Genomic DNA, 16,902 nt, shown 5'->3' with positions numbered 1-16,902 from the left:
CGGGTGGATGATTTCGGCTACACAGAGTAGCAAGAGCCAATCTAAGTGTTGGATTAGATGTGAGAGATATTGGTCATTGGATCCGAGGCATGAGGATTGTAGAAGTGAGACAATTGTTCTGTATCATATCGTATATATACCTATTTTTTTTTCTCTTCTTGAGAAAAAAATTCAAAACAAGGAAGCGACTATATATATAAACATGGGGTCATCTTTCGTTTTTTTTAAAAAAAAAAGCAAAACAGTAATATACATGTTTATAGCGATCTAAAAGTCAAAGCTTGAAAATAAACTACAATGAAAAAAAAATCAACATCAACTCTAAATTGAAAATTGAAATTTAATTTTTTTCTTATAAACATAAGCAAAAGCCAAAGATTGGGGTGAATAAGGGCCAAACAAAAAAAATCATTTGTTGGATACTAAAGATAAATGAAAATTAAAACAACATGTGTGTGGGCGCGCTGTTTGAAGAAGAATATCAAACCCATGTATATATATGAAAAGTTCGGAGAACATCACCAAGCCAGTTCGATCAAAGCTTGATTTGATGAACATCACCAAGCCATGTATTACATACCAAACAGGACTGTCCCTCAACCCCAAATTAATTAAACCGTACTGTCGAATGAAACACCTCCAATAACTTTCTGAGCATATCTCTAGAATTTGACAAAGTTAACGTAGACATCTCGCTATTGATATACACTCGTTTACCACTCGAATAGTAATAGATAGCCTTAAAATACGATGGAAACACCTATACAGTTTTGAATATTTAGACCTGGGTGAATATATTTCACCACACATGAAGATTAATTAACCAGCTCAGCTACGCTCAGTTTGCCAATTAAAATCTCTCATGTCCGCATATAAAAATACAATATTTCTCTTGCAAATAAATACACAAAAGTGCTACATATTTGTAGCTAAAAAGAATATCTAGAGTGTTGTGTACGTAGGTAAAGAATCTACCATCACTTCCAACTCACTGATTTAGATAATATAATCAATAGTCCGTACGTCTCGTTATTCGTGTGCACGCATCCCAAATTGATAAACATGTATTTTTAGCGAAAATTTTCTATATAAAAATTACTTTAAAAATCATATCAATCTATTTTTTTAATTTTTATAGATAATAATTAATTAATTAATGACATGTTAATCTCATGCTATGTTTTGTTTTTCACGTCGGTTACTTATCCCAACCAAGAACGTGGCCTCACTCTAGCTTTTAATTGGTTTTTAATAGATGATACTATTGATTTTTTTTCTTGAATTGTTTTTTTTGTAGAAAGTATAAAATGAAATATGAATCACGTAAAACCTCTACTCCGATGTAAGCGATGAGGAGATCATTTCTAATTATATATAATTAAAATTATCTCTACCTGTTAAAATGTACAGGCACTTTTTCCAGTAATATAAAACTTTCCATAATATAAAACGGAGGAAATAAACGTATGGATATTTCACGATGACTAGGCCCAATTCTGAGCAGCAGTGGCCCAATTAGGTTCGACCGGCACATCAGCAGCAAACCCATCTAAATTTTGGGCCTAGTCACCGCCATCCCATTCAGGCCCATCGGTATTGGGCCCTGACGTTAGCCACAACGCCACTCTAGCCGATTAACTCTGACAATGGGCTCAGTCATTAATCCTGACGATGGATTAATCTTTCAATGGGGTGTAACAAGTTACAGAGAGTAATGATAACAAGTTACAGAGAGTAATGATAACAAGTGGATGATTGGAGGCCAGCAAGAAGTAACTTCGCGAAAGACTGCAAGTATGATTTTTATTTCATTATTATCATCTACTCCTGTTTGGATCATTTGGGAAGAAAAGGAAGAGCAGAGTTTTCAGACAAGCCGGTAGGATGGCTGTACATGGGGTCGTTATTTTACTTTTTAATCTTGTTTAGATTCATATAGATGCTAATAAATCTAGACATATATATAAATTATACATATATTTATCAATTAATGAATTTAGGTAATGCTAAAATGTCTCATAGTATAAAACTTAGTAGTAGCTGATAGCAATCCAATCGTCGACGTGGCTGTTTGTCCTCAGCTACTGACTGCATTTCTTCTTGGACACTTATCGCTGTAATAACATACTATAGACTATAGTTTCGCAGAAGAGTCAAGTACTGCCTTTTAACTTTATTAGAGCTAACGTATATAATAGATTAGCTATATGGTTGACCGTATTATTTTCATCTTATCTCTTTTCCTCTCATATGCAATTAATGTATTTACCTTTGAATATGTTATGGCTCGCTGTCACATGAGAACTAACAGTTCTTATTTTTTATTTTCTTTGTCATTCCAATGTACTTTTAGTTTTTAGTTTAGTTAGCTTAGAGTCTAATATTATACTCTTTCCATTCTTTTCATTTGACATCATTAAATTTTAAATCTATTCGTCTTATTTAAAATTTTTATTCAAATTTACAAAATTATAAGTAATACTTAAAATTCATATAGTAATAAATAAAATTATAATAAAATAATTAATAATTGTATAATTTTTTAAAACAATGCTTAAAAATCAACCACGTTAAATAAAAAACTCTTTGGTGATGGATCGTGCAGTTTGTCTGGGGTTTGTTTGAGGTCTATTAAAGGGGGAAGAGTATATGTGAATATCAATGGTTTGAAAAGTGAGTTTTTTTTACTACTTCTAGAGGTTTAAGACGGGTGGATCCTTTATCTCCTCTGCTGTTCAATTTGATTAGTGATGCTTTAGCGGGGATCTTTGGTAGTGCTAAAAAAGTTGGGATTGTCACAGGTTTGGTCCCAAACATTTTTAAGGGGGGTTGACTCATTTATAGTATGCTCATGACACAGGGATAATGATGCCTTTTGATGAAAATGAAATTATGATCATTAAATTCCTTCTATATTGTTTTGAAGAGATGTCTAGAATGAAAGTAAATTATCACAAAAGTGAAGTTTTTACTTAGGTCTAAGTTTGGAGGACAATGATAAGGTGGAATGAATGCTGAATTGTTAAGGGGGGTCTTTCCTATGAAATATCTGGGGCTAAAGATTAGCATAGATAAGCTCCTCATTGCAGATCTTGAGTTTATCCCTCAAAAAATTGAGAAGAGATTAGATACTTGGCAAACTAGATTTTTGTCTTATGGGGGTAGGGCAATTAGACTAGAGGCTTGTCTCTCTTCTATCCCAACTTATGCAATGTGACTTTTCTATCCCAACTTATGCAATGTGACTTTATCTTTTACCAGAAGGTATTCATAAGAGAATGGATTCTATTAGAGCTAGGTATTATTAGGAAGGCATGGGAGATAGTAAAAAATATCATATGGTGAAATGAGAGCACATGGCTTTCCCAAAAGAGTTTGGTGGCTTAGGCTTTTCAGAAACTAGATTAAGGAATATTGCTTTTTAGCAATGTGGATTTTTTTTGCAGGAGAATGGGGGGAGAGATAATATTTTTGTTGATTTACTTAGGAAGAAATATTTGATGAGTGGAGGTTTTTTCCAGATCACAAACATGGAGGGTTCTCAGTTTTAGAAGAATTTGTTGAGTATTAGAGATTGGATAAGGATGGGCGTTAGTTGGCACGTTGGTGATGGGAGACACATCTCTTTTTGGGAGGATGTATGGATTAAGAGTTGTCCTCTTAAAATTTACAAAAATTTTGGTGGATGAAATCGCCAGGAAGGGGATAAATGGCTTAACTTTCAGAAGGGTTTTTAGCCACTTGGAGATGGAATGCTGGAACGAACTACATGAGTTATTTCAAGTATAGAGATTAATGATGAAAAAGATGTGTTACAATGTGATCTGGACAGCAAGAAAGTGTATACTTCTCGATCTTTGTATAATCTTCTTTCTTTCAGAGGTGTGACAGATTATAAGTTGAATTTGATGTGGAAAGCACCCATTCCTTTGAAAGTAAAACATTTTCTGTGGTTGTGTCAAGAGAAAGCATTCAAGCTGCTGCAGTTTTGAAAAGTAAAAACTGGGAAGGGGGATCAGGATACTGTATCTTATGTTGTGGAGTGGAAACTACACGCCATCTAATTTTCAATTGCCCAGTAGCTAAATTTGTTTGGTGTGTGTGTGCAGAGAGGCTTTTAGTTGGTCTATTATCCCAATTAACTTGGAGATGCTTTTTCATTTAGGTTTGGATGGTTTCTCGCCTATACATTGCAAGGCTCTGTTGATGGTTGTGGGAGCTTTTTGTTGGACTATTTGGCTTACAAGAAACAAGATGATTTTCACGAAGAAAGTTGTTAATTCACCTTGTCTACTAATCTACAGAGGCATTTCTTTTATGATGCAGTGGAGTACGCTTGCAAAGGAGGAAAAGAAGATGACCGAAATGAAGGAACTTAACCAGTGGGTTGGAGTGGGATAGTGATGATGTTTGAATAGGCGTTTTGTTTATATAGTTTGCTGGGGCCGGGGCGCTCCTTTTGGCTAATCTTGTTGGTAAAGTAGTTTCAAAGTTAGGGTTGTTGGTTGCTTTTGGTTGTTTTGGTCGGTTCATCGTACTATAAGCTGGTATCCTCGGCGGTTAAACCATCTTTGCTTTATAATAAACAGGGTTGTTAAGCCTTTTCTCTAAAAAATTCTCAACGGATGTAATGTTTGCATGGTGGGCAAATTGCTCAATTAATCTATGCATGGATACAAGTACATAAATAGAAAAAAGGAAATTACGAATCAATCCACGTGGATACGAAATTTGTACGAAAGCTGTCTCTAGCTAGCTACTGAGCATGCGTTGTCCCCTGCATGTGTACATACAACGGTTGGTCCCATGAGATCTTCGTATAATATACGTTGTAAGTATGTATGTATGTATGTATGTATGATGTATGTATGTATATATATAAACGTCCATAAGGAGTTGATTGACTGATTGAGCGAACAGTACAAATTATCGTGACATATAGAGATGAGCGAGCGAGGTGACGTTCGTTTGGTAACCATAAATTAAAATTAAACTAAAACGACCAGCCATTTGCAATGGACGCGGTAGCTAGTCGACTATAAATTTATGTACACACATGGTAGCACGTACCATCTCTAGCTAGTCGCTTCCATCGATCCGGCCATTTCTAGGGGACGTGGTGGCAAAGCTCGGTCGACTCGACCGGCTGTGTGCCAGCCAGCAATGGAGATCTTGTTTTTCTTCGCTGCATTCGCGTTAGCCGCCGCGACTCGTGCCGTCGGCCAGTCAGGTTTGCAAGAGTTCTGTTCTTGATTAATGAATTGATATGATAGATCGATGGTGTGTTTGTACATGTTTTTTTTTACTGTACTGCAAAGATTGTTTTTGGCCAGGCCATGCATCCATTCTAAGTAGATCCAACGGTTGCTATTGCCTTTAAGTCCGTTGAGGCCAGAGATGTTAAAAAGCAAATAATTCATCAATTACGTACACTTGCTATTGATAGTAAGCATATAGGTATGCAATACTAGTAATAATAATGAGTAAATACCACTTCCCCTGTTTTCAATTCAAATTACAATACTGCTTCAAAAAAAAATCAAAGTAGAATATCCGGAGCAAAATTTCATTTTTAAATCGAGTTTATCTACATCATGGATGCGTATATTATAGCTTTTAGGATCAAATTATATTCGATAAATTCAATTTTACCATTTAAACATCAATGCTCATATATATATATATACATATATATATATATATATATATATATATCATTTAGATTTATCTAGATGTTTAATTAAGTGATACATATGAAGCATATGTAATTTATATTTCAAATTTATAGAATTCCTGAGCATATGTTTCACTAACGCAGGATTCCTGAGCATCGACTGCGGTTTAGAGTCCATCTACAGCGGCTACAAGGACACCGATTATGGTCTCTCCTACGTCTCCGACGGCCCGTACGTCGACGCCGGGGAGAACCACAGGGTGGCTGCCGAGATGGAGAGCATGCGCATACGCCCTTACCGAACCGTGAGGAGCTTCCCACCCGGCCGTTTGCGGAACTGCTACTCGCTGCCCACCGTCGCCGGGAACAAGTACCTGGTCCGGGTGGTGTCCTTCTACGGCAACTACGACGGTAACAACAGCGCGTCGACGCTGCAGTTCGACCTGCACCTCGGGACGAACTACTGGGACACCGTGAGGGCCGACGCCAACGAGGTGTATGAGGCGCTGTTCACGGCGTGGGCGAGCTGGGCGCCGGTGTGCCTCGTCAACACCGGCCAGGGCACGCCCTTCGTGTCAACGCTGGAGCTGAGGCCGCTCGGGAGCGACTTATATCCGCCGGTCATGGCCAACCAGTCCATGCGCATGTCTGCTCGCCGCAGCATGGGGCCAACAACCAGTCGAGTTACAAGGTACTTTTTCTTTTTGAAAATGGATTATAACCCGTGGGAAAAAAAGACAAATGATATATTTACAAATAAAAAATAATTTATCAATAATTTTTGTGTAAAAGCTAATAGTAAAAAATAAACTATGATACAAAACCCAAAAATCTAATTTAAATTTAAAGTTAAAAATTTAGATTTAAGCTTATAAGCATAAACGAAAAGATGAGATTGCACTCTAGCCTGGCCGTAATCGACCGATCTCTGTATCCAACCACGCTGCTACCGGTTACTGGCTCTGATTTTTTTTATTTGATATGAATGACTTTTATAGGAAGTTCGACCATTTATACGTAATACCAATAATTTTAGCATCCATTTGAACCGGAGCCAAAAAGCTTGGCGTTGCCAAAATACTTGGTCACACATTTATAGCTATACAAATTTAAGATCCGATAATTTAGATTAAAAAAATCGACAACAAAACAAAGGGTCCGCCTATTGATCAAACATTTAAAAATTTTAATTCCATCAATCAAATCCGATCACTGTCATTGAATGATAATTTGAAGGCATGCACGCAAGTCAAAAATCTCATACATACCCCCTCTCCCAAGCCCTCTATGCATTAGGCGCGTGTTTAACACAAAAATAACAAATTATATATTTGATCAATAGCAAAAGTAAAAAACAAATGGGAAAAGTTGCCAAAAGTTTTTGGCAAGACCAATTTCTTTCGTCAACAAAAAATAACTACAAACGGCTTGTGTTGTCACTACGAAGCAGGAGTGCGAACTTACTAATTTTTATCTCCTCTGTCTTGTTCTTAATTAATTATCTAAAAAGCCAGTGCGCATGGCTTGTCTGCTATGTCGTTGAAATGTTCAAAAGATGTGGCACCGTTCGGAATTGGTGAAATTTGCCATTTTAATATGAAAACAAACGGGTTCGCTAAAATAGCTATCGAACCGTGCGCTTATCTAAAATAACGCTCTATCTGGTGTCACTTATTGCAAATGACATTTTCCATTTTCTTTATTCATTAAAAATTATTGTCAAGTGGTCAATAAAAAAAGGGACTAAATTGCCCCCGGCCCGGTGCGTGCGTCGTCCTCCCGAAGCCGTCGACCCTCTGCCTCTCTTTTCCGTGCATCCATAGCCGGCGGCGACGAGGCGCCACCGGCAGCCACCTCCCCGGCCGGCGCCACAAAATTGCAAATTCATCTCCTCCGCCCCACGCCGCCGCTGCCGCTGCCGGAGCAGCCGCGAGGAGCTCTGCGAGGTGCCTGTCCGGATGGAAGGAGGAGCTGCCGCCGGAGCTGCAGGCCAACGGCGACCCCGAGAGCTGCTTCGCCGTCCTCGTGCGGGCGCCGGCTCCCTCGCCAACGTAGGCCTCTCCGGCCATGCTCTTCTCTTGGGGCGAGGCGCTCTCGCCGCTACTGCGTGCTGGTCCATCTCCGCCATCTCGCCGCGGCTGGTCGGGGGTCGGCAGGCAGCCCGCACTGCCTGCGGCGACTAGGGGGGAAGGTGGGGAGGGGGAGGAGGCGGCGGCGGCCCCCGCCATCGAGCGGTTGGCGTACGACGAGCTGGAGGCGGCAACCCACTTCGCGGACGCGGCGCTGCTCGGGACTCGGGATGGGCAGCCACGGCAACCCACCCGGCCGAAGAGGTGGCTGCCGGCGGCGCCATGAACGTACGGGAGAGAGGCAGAGGGTCGACGGCTTCGGGAGGGCGACGCACGCACCCGGGGCAATTTAGTTCCTTTTTCAGTGACCAATTGACAACAATTTTTAATAAATAAAGAAAATGGAAAAGGACATTTGAAACAAGTGACACCTGATACATGATACATGGATTATTTTAGGAAAGTCTATTATATTGCTACGTAACTATTTTCTTATTATATTGCTCCGTGACTATTTTAGAAAAGTCTATTATATTGCTTCGTGGCTATTTTAGCGAAGCCGTCCGATTTTATAGTCAAAATGGCAAATTCTTTTTAAAACTAGAGTTTAGGTGCGTCTTTCATATTAATTTTCCACTAGCATGTTTTTCAAACATCTAAATTTTGCGACAAATTTTCTGGTTTGCATCACCAAAACACACTATAGCTGGTGGACAACTCATAAAACTGGAAATTTGTTAGAGGTATCATAGTCATTATTTTATTATTTTTGGTGCAATTAGGGTGTTAAATCATTGAAAACGATGAGAATGCCCATCGGACCACGAGCTTCCAACCTCACAGGGTTTAGGGTTTTGGTAAGGGGTTGTTTAGTTAAAAAAAATTACAAAAACATCATATCAAAACTTTAAGCATATATTTGAAGTATTAAACTTAGTCTAAATATAAAATAAATTTCAGATTCTGCCTGGAAACCGCGAGACAAATCTTTTGAGTCTAATTAATCGGTCATTAGCATATTTTGGTTACTGTAGCACTTATGGCTAATTACGTCGTATTTAGACTCAAAATATTCGTCTCATTATTTCCTCTATAACTGTGTAATTAGTTTTAATGCTTATATATATTTAATGCTTTATTTAGATATTTAAAGATTCGATGCGATGTTTTTTGAAAAAAACTTTTGGAACTAAGATGAAATATGATGTACGGGAGCAATGTACTTGGGTGATGGCAAACTTATATATAAATTACTCTCTCCGTACCTCAGTATCTGCATTTGGATCTCACAAAGAGTATAATCTTATAATACAATGGGTCCCATCTTACGCCGTAGAAAGGTGAACGATGTTTGTTTTTTATTTGCCTGGTGGAGTGCTGGAGTAGTACTGGTATTACTGCTACTAGTTGCATGTGTGCTTGTTGGTGGACGCTCTGAGCAGTTTAGTTGCTAAAATGTTTTTCACAAATATTACGTGAAATTTTTGGATATCTAAATAAAGTATTAAATATATATGAATATTAAAACTAATTATATAGTTATGGGGAAAATTGTGAGATGAATCTTTTGAGCCTAATTAGTGTATGATTAGTCATAAGTGCTATAGTAACCAATATATAGTAACAACGGATTAATTACACTCAAAAGATTCGTCTCGCGGTTTCGAGGCGAAATCTAAAATTTGTTTTATAATTAGATTACGTTTAATACTTTAAATGTATGACTGTATATATTGATGTAACATTTCTTCCAAAAAATTTCATCTCTAAAGAACAAGTTTCAAACAATATTAGCATGCATATGATTCATATTTATCCGTAGCATAGCATGGTTATTTAGCTAGTATTTAAAATATTTTGGAGGAAATATTTTGTTGAAAGCTGAGTAGGTAATGACTATTATCTGTTATTATTTGGAGGTGTTTTCCTATTTATCCTTAAATTATTCTTCTCTGATTTTTGCTAGTTGACGATTAGTTTTCCATTATGCATTGTGTAACCTTTTTTCATTCCGTATAGTTTTCCAGCCGATCAATATGATCGGTACTGGTGGGCAATGCCCAGTGAAGCAACGTGGGCGAACCTTTCCACCACGTTGGCCATCACGGAGGGCAGCAGGTTCCCTGTTCCCTCGGCGATTCTTCAGAAGGCCGTCACTGTGGCCGGCAATGGCACCACTCTCAGCGTCATCTGGGGCGGAGACCAACGAATGCTCCGTCAGTTCATGGCGTTCCTCCACTTCGCCGATTTCCAGGACAGCCAGCTCCGGGAATTCAATGCCTACTTCAACAGCGACGGTCCGACCCGAGTCACCCCACAGTACCGGACCGGTACAAGGCTCTACACCGCCGATTGGTACAGTGCCACCAGTGGAGTTGTGAACATCACACTTGCGGCCACCGCCAGATCCGCGCTGCCCCCGATGCTGAATGCATTTGAGATCTACACTCCCATCGTCCACGACACTCCCGCGACTTTCTCCAAATACTGTAAGCTCTCTCTCTTCAAATACATATATACAGACTATGCAACACGTACGTATGGCTACCACTCATTAATTATACGTCAGTTTGCATCAACCCTATATTATTTTTCGTGTATATTGTATGGAGACGATGACTTGATCTTTATAAAAAGATCGGGATGAGTGTGTTATCTTTACACGTCATAACTGATTTGGATAAATGAGAATTCCAAAAACAAACTCTTGGACAAATCAAGTAAAATATGAAGCAAAACACACGCATTCCACTCAATTTTTAAACTCATGTATGTTTGCCTACCGTGACAATGTAGCATGGCATTAGAACACAAAATTTCCGGAGTCCAAAGTTAAAATGTTATATAAATAAAATTGTACATATAATTTGCGTTGGATTGATTCAACGTGATAGGATCACGTACTGCTATAGGAATCCTTCTTAATTACCCCCACAAACCCCACCACCACCACCACCACCACCACCACAAGGGGATGAGCTAATTTTACTTCGTGAGCAGTTTTATTTTGGTTGAAGCCATTTGTTTTCCTATCCTATGCTAGTTGATGCCATCATGGCTATCAAATACGAGTACGGGATAAAGAAGAACTGGATGGGCGATCCATGTTTCCCAAACCAATATGCATGGGAAGGTGTGAAATGCAGGAATACAAGCGATAATGTTCAAAGGATAATATCTATGTGAGTATCCTTTGGCAGATCTTGCATGTAGTACTACGGCCTCTGCCTAATGTTATATTACTTGAAATTTTTTATGCAGCGATATCTCCAACAGTAACTTGTATGGGGTGGTATCTGGTAACTTCACTTTGCTCACAGCACTCGAGTCTCTGTAAGTGTATCTGAAATTGTCTCTGTTTTTTATTACTCTTTCTGTCTAAAATATAGCCGCTCATCTTTTCTAGGAGGAATTAGGACTGAGATAAAAAAAATGATTGATTGGTTAAGATAATAGAATAGGTAAATTAGACTAAGATGAGAAATGATTGATTGGATAACATAAGAGAATATATAAGAAAACTAAAAAAGAGAAGACTGTAATTGTAATTGGTTGAGAAGAGAAGGTATGTGAAGTAGCAGTAGTTGGATTGTAAAATAAATTTGAATCCTAGAAATAGCTACTCTATCCATTTCAAAATATAAGTATTTATATGATTTAAATCTTGTATCAAAATATAAATATTTTTGATGCTATTCACGATACTACTTGTTTTATCGATTATTTTCCATCCAAAAACCGAGGCACTGTAGCCAGCTAGGCATAGTGCCGGCTTGTACGTGCAGCATTTGGGCCAACTGACTTTGTGTGCTTATATCAGTCCTAGATTTTACTTCCGGTTGTCCAATAAAACATTTAGAGTAAATACAATAAAATTCTTATATAAAGATTTATCAAACATATCTGTAATAACTGGCGATCAGAACATAGAATCCACCTCAAGGATTGAACCCCCCAAGGATCCACATCTGTTCATTATATCCCTTTTATTTGATATTTCAGATTACTGTAACTGAGTTGATTATCGGTGATTATTTTGTTATTGTACGTCGAAGTTGAAATAACTGCTAGTACATTATTTAAGCCGTTCCGTATGAACTGAATTTTCAATGATTTGTCCTATGATATTTAAATGGCCCAAAAACATTTCCTTTAACAAGTTCAACCTCACTTTGAAATTAAGAAAGGACTTTTTGAAATGTAAATTTCATGTCTTATTCCGCAGAAATTTATCAGGAAACCAACTTAATGGGCCTATTCCAGATTCGCTCTGTAAAAATAATGGAGGGAAGTTCATATTGAGGTATGTTATTCTTGTATACCTTTTCTAATTAACACCCCAGCCCCTCTGGTAATAAATATTTGACACAGTTGATTTAATCATGACATTTGACCAATCGTTTTATTTTTAAAAATATTGCAAATATGCAAAAAAAAGTTATATTTAAACTACCACTATTAGTAAAAGCAAGGCACAACAAAATAAATGATATTTATATATTTTTAATAAGAAGAATGGTTATCAAACATTATGACCAAAATCAATTGCATCAAATATTTATCACCAGATGGAGTAGCATAAAAATTGTGGATGTTACTTTTTATGTGATTTAAAGGAACGTGATTGCCTATTGTTTTCTGCACCATATATATCAAACTAGCAACGATGGTTTCATATAAATAAATACAGTTATGGATCTGGTGGAGATATATGCAACAAAACAACAAAAAACAGAACGGCTATAATAGCTACTTCAGTAGTGGCTCCTGTGCTGGTAGCGGTTGTACTTGGTCTTTTATATCTGATCTGGAGAGTGAAAAGAAAGCCCAACTGTGCGTATGCTCTAAACTTATATGCTCCATTGAATTAATATATTTATTGTTAATGTATTTCTGTTATCTAACAGCTGGTATATATATGTGTGTTTTAATTTGCAACATTAGTTTCTACATATGTTCGTCCTCAAGTATCAGATCTCAAGAATTCTTCAGCTAGTACAGAAAATCATTTAGATCATCTCTTGATATTGGGAATCGCCAATTCACATATGAGGAGCTGAAGGAGCTTACTAATAACTTCCAACGGCTCATTGGGCGTGGAGGATTTGGGAATGTGTACTACGGTCGGTTAGAAAACACTACCGAGGTTGCAGTCAAGATACGCTCTGAATACTCCAAGCAAGGGCTTCATCAGTTTTTAGCAGAGGTATCAAATTTCAGTCACTGACGAGTTAATGGTGACTTTCAAAATATTTAGACACGATACATGTTTATTTTCAAATAATGGCAAGGATTAAATTTCTGACCTTTGCACTATGTTTAGAATAAAGTTAAAGAGAATATGACAGGATCAGATGCCATACATGTAAATGCAAAAGTAATTAGAGAGTCACACTCACAGATTGATTACATTCAAATTGAGAGACTGACCCCATGTCTGGTATCTCAAATACACAGGTTAACAATTTGACAAAGGTGCATCACAGAAATCTAGTTTCTTTGGTTGGTTATTGCTGGGAAAAAGATGATCATCTAGCACTGGTTTATGAGTACATGTCTGGAGGCAGTCTTTGGGATCATCTAAGAGGTTTGTTATTGCAAACATTATGTGACTGTTTTGAGTTTGGATACAACATAATTATCTGTGTCTATCTTGATTCAGTCCTATTCTTTTCAGATTATTCACCGGATTGTTACTTCTATGTTTTGTAAAATAAGTTTTTCTCAAAAAAAATTATTCTACTGCATTATTTAGACTAGTTGTTTTAAGTTGTTTGTTAAGTTTATTTATCAAAAATTTTAACTTATCCATATAATTAATGAAATGGATAATCCTGGGAAATAATTCACCCAATAATTTCAATCATACACTAATGAAGCAATTAAATAGAAACTGTTGTGTCGTTATCAACATCTTTATTAATTGCGAATATGGCTGAAATGAGAAGTAAGAATGTACTCACCACATTGATAATTGTACAATTTACCTGGATTTTCTCAAAATTTAGGTGTGAATTTGCTAATAGAGGTCTACTCTAATTGTGATTGTTTATATATGAAGGTAAAACTGGTGTTGGCGATACCTTGAATTGGGCAACGCGTTTACGAATTGTGCTTGAAGCTGCACAAGGTATGCTACACCATAAACACACAGATAAACACAAGGACATATACTATATTTCTCTGAAGTATTATTATATCTCATGCCGTTCTTCTCTCTCTAAAACATGGTATAATCTAATATAATATGTACAGGTTTGGATTATCTACACAAGGGTTGCAACCTTCCAATAATTCATAGGGATGTGAAGACCAATAATATCCTCTTGAGTCAAAATCTAAAAGCTAAACTTGCTGATTTTGGACTTTCTAAAACTTATATGAGTGACACGCAAACTCACATATCAACGAAAAATGCAGCTGGAACACCGGGTTATATGGACCCAGAGTATGACTTCTTGTCCATATATATATATATATATATATACACCAAATGTTTTGGTTTATTTAATATACATCATGAATATCTTAATTTATTTCTTGTCCATACATATTTGATTACCTTTTTATCTTCGTCACTTGATATAATTCTTAGGTTTACTAAACCAAAGCACTGACTTTTAGGTACCAAATGACCGGCAAGCTGACAGAGAGCAGTGATGTTTATAGCTTTGGTATTATTCTTTTGGAGGTAGCCACCGGTGAGGCTCCGATACTATCTGATGATGACCACACTCACATCACGCAACACATCAAAAACAATATTACCTCTGGCAACATCAGCCTAATTGTTGACGGGCGGCTTAAAGACTCCTATGATGTTAGCTCTATGTGGAAGGTGGTTGATACCGCAATGATGTGCACAACATATGATGCTTCCTGAAGGCCAACAATGTCCACCGTGGTTGTACAACTGAAGGAGAGCTTGGCATTAGAGGAAGCTCGTGTGGGCAAGGACGTTAGGGCAAGACCAACACATGATGATCTACATCATATCCCACCCAAAACTGGGCCACTGGCAAGATAAAGAAACCATATAGCCATGGCCTAGCGTGTTGATGGTTTTCTAATACAAGTCTGTAATTCAACATGTTTTGGTATTGTATATGTTCATGCCTGCAATGCATTGCATTAGTTTTCTTCAACGCGTGGAAAAGCCAATAATTTTTATGAGCTTTCATCCTCTAGCGGGACTAATGCCCACTTAATTTGCTCAAAAAATACTTAAGTAATTTATCACAATATTGTTCTTTCTGCTTCGATAATAGGATTATTTCTTTCTGCTTTAATTTAGACACCAGCATCGCAGCTCTTTGTTTTAAAAGTTAGCAATTATTATCATTTTTATACATTTTCCTGATCTGTTTTTTCTGTCTTATTTTTACATGATTTGTGCCGCACTACCAATTTTTAATGTTGTCAGCGTTCATCTGTGTTTTTCCTTTTGGTTATAATTAAAGGATTATTCTTTCTTTCGCAATATTTATTACTTGGCAGCCTATAACTGCCTATCCGAAGCAAATATCTTCAGGCCCTTGCAATTTTAATATGTTTTCATAGTAAACAAGCATCATTTTGGAAAATATATAGACAAGATGGAACCTCAACCGATGCTTTATATCAATCCAGGCAAAGAACATAATCGAAATGACATCTATGTAAAATAGTATCAGTTGTTCCGTATCATATCATATACCTGTAAAACACACCTACCATAGGGGGTGAATGGTAGGTATATAAAAACCCAAATCTTTTAGCGAAAATAAAAGATTACCTTTACAAAAAGTCTTACCGAAGCCTCCGGTCGCACCACGCTTATTCCACCGGTCAGACAGACATTATGCGGCCGGTAGACCGCTCGCATACCTCCGGTCAGACCATCAGCCTGCCTACGGTTGGACCGTCGAGATCCTGAAAAAACGCCGATCGACAGCGCTTGAAGATGTGGATTAAATCTCTCGATTTTTATTGATCAACTAGTGCTTACAAAGTGCAAAAAAAAACTTCCAACAAAAACTTTCGATCTAATATCGAAATCGAGTCTAAACCCTAATTTTCTCTCACAAAAGGCACCAAAAACTCACCGGGGCATACCCCTCAGTACCTATTTATAATTTCGACGTGGCTATGCAAAGCCTACGTATCTAGCATGAATTAGGACTCTCAATCTCGTGGGAAACCTTTCCTTATCCGTAACCAACATATTTTTATCTCTAACACAACAAATCTTCTCAAATTCGGACTCTATCCGAATTCAACTCCATATTCCATACACATACAATATCTCCATCATATGCCATATGAAATCTTCACCAACCACGTGCATTGACCTTTAGCCTAAGTATCCCATATGATATCTGACTGTCCGGACGTCACCTTATCTCCAAATTGACTCCCGATCCATCACCGGTATACTCTCCCGAGGCATCAAGACACCCACACATGAATCAAACAAAGGAACTATATTCCGAGATCAAGCTATCTCCAACTTGACTCATTGTTAGCAAAATAACAGTATCCATACGTATAGAAACCAACTAGAAGTCGAATTCATGAAGAATAAATCCAAAACTCAAAAGATCAACCAAATCTGAAACTGTCAGGTCAGCCTTGATGGTCTCAACGGTCTGACCGCAGTTGTCCCAACGATCTGACCGTGGATATACCTACGGTCTGACCGCCTGATCAATTATCCCAAAAACACTTAATTCACAAACCACCAATTTGTTCATCATAAAAAATTGTAGGTCGCTCCTCGATCTTACAGTTCCGTATCATATCATATACCTGTTTTTTTATCTCTCGTTGAGAATAAATTCAAGACAAGGAAGTGACTATATATACAAAGGAATAAGGAATAAGGACTCGCTTAAACCCCCAAAAAAATCATTCGTTGGATACCAAATACAAATGAAAATTAAGACACCATGTGTGATGTGCGTGCGCGTGCTGTTTGGAAAACAATATCAAACCCATGTTTATATATGATGTTCGGAGAAGAGCGTCGGCAAGCCAGTTAAAAGTTTGATTTGATGAACTGAGATGTATCTGATTAGAAAGTTCAGGAAAAAAAAATCAACCAAATCGGTCCAATCCATTGTAAAAGTGAGTATGCAATACTCATTGAACAATTTCAACTACAACATCAAATATAACAGA

The 16,902-nt window shown here is 37.5% G+C and overlaps 1 pseudogene; it reads left to right on the top strand.

Annotated features, from left to right (window-relative positions):
- Positions 1 to 5,163: 5,163 nt before the first annotated feature.
- Positions 5,164 to 14,770, top strand: LOC102718672 (annotated as a pseudogene).
- Positions 14,771 to 16,902: the final 2,132 nt, after the last annotated feature.

Source organism: Oryza brachyantha, chromosome 9 (genome assembly GCF_000231095.2).
Source record: "Oryza brachyantha chromosome 9, ObraRS2, whole genome shotgun sequence".
Lineage (NCBI taxonomy): Eukaryota > Viridiplantae > Streptophyta > Magnoliopsida > Poales > Poaceae > Oryza > Oryza brachyantha.
This window is presented reverse-complemented; position numbering and strand designations above follow the sequence as displayed.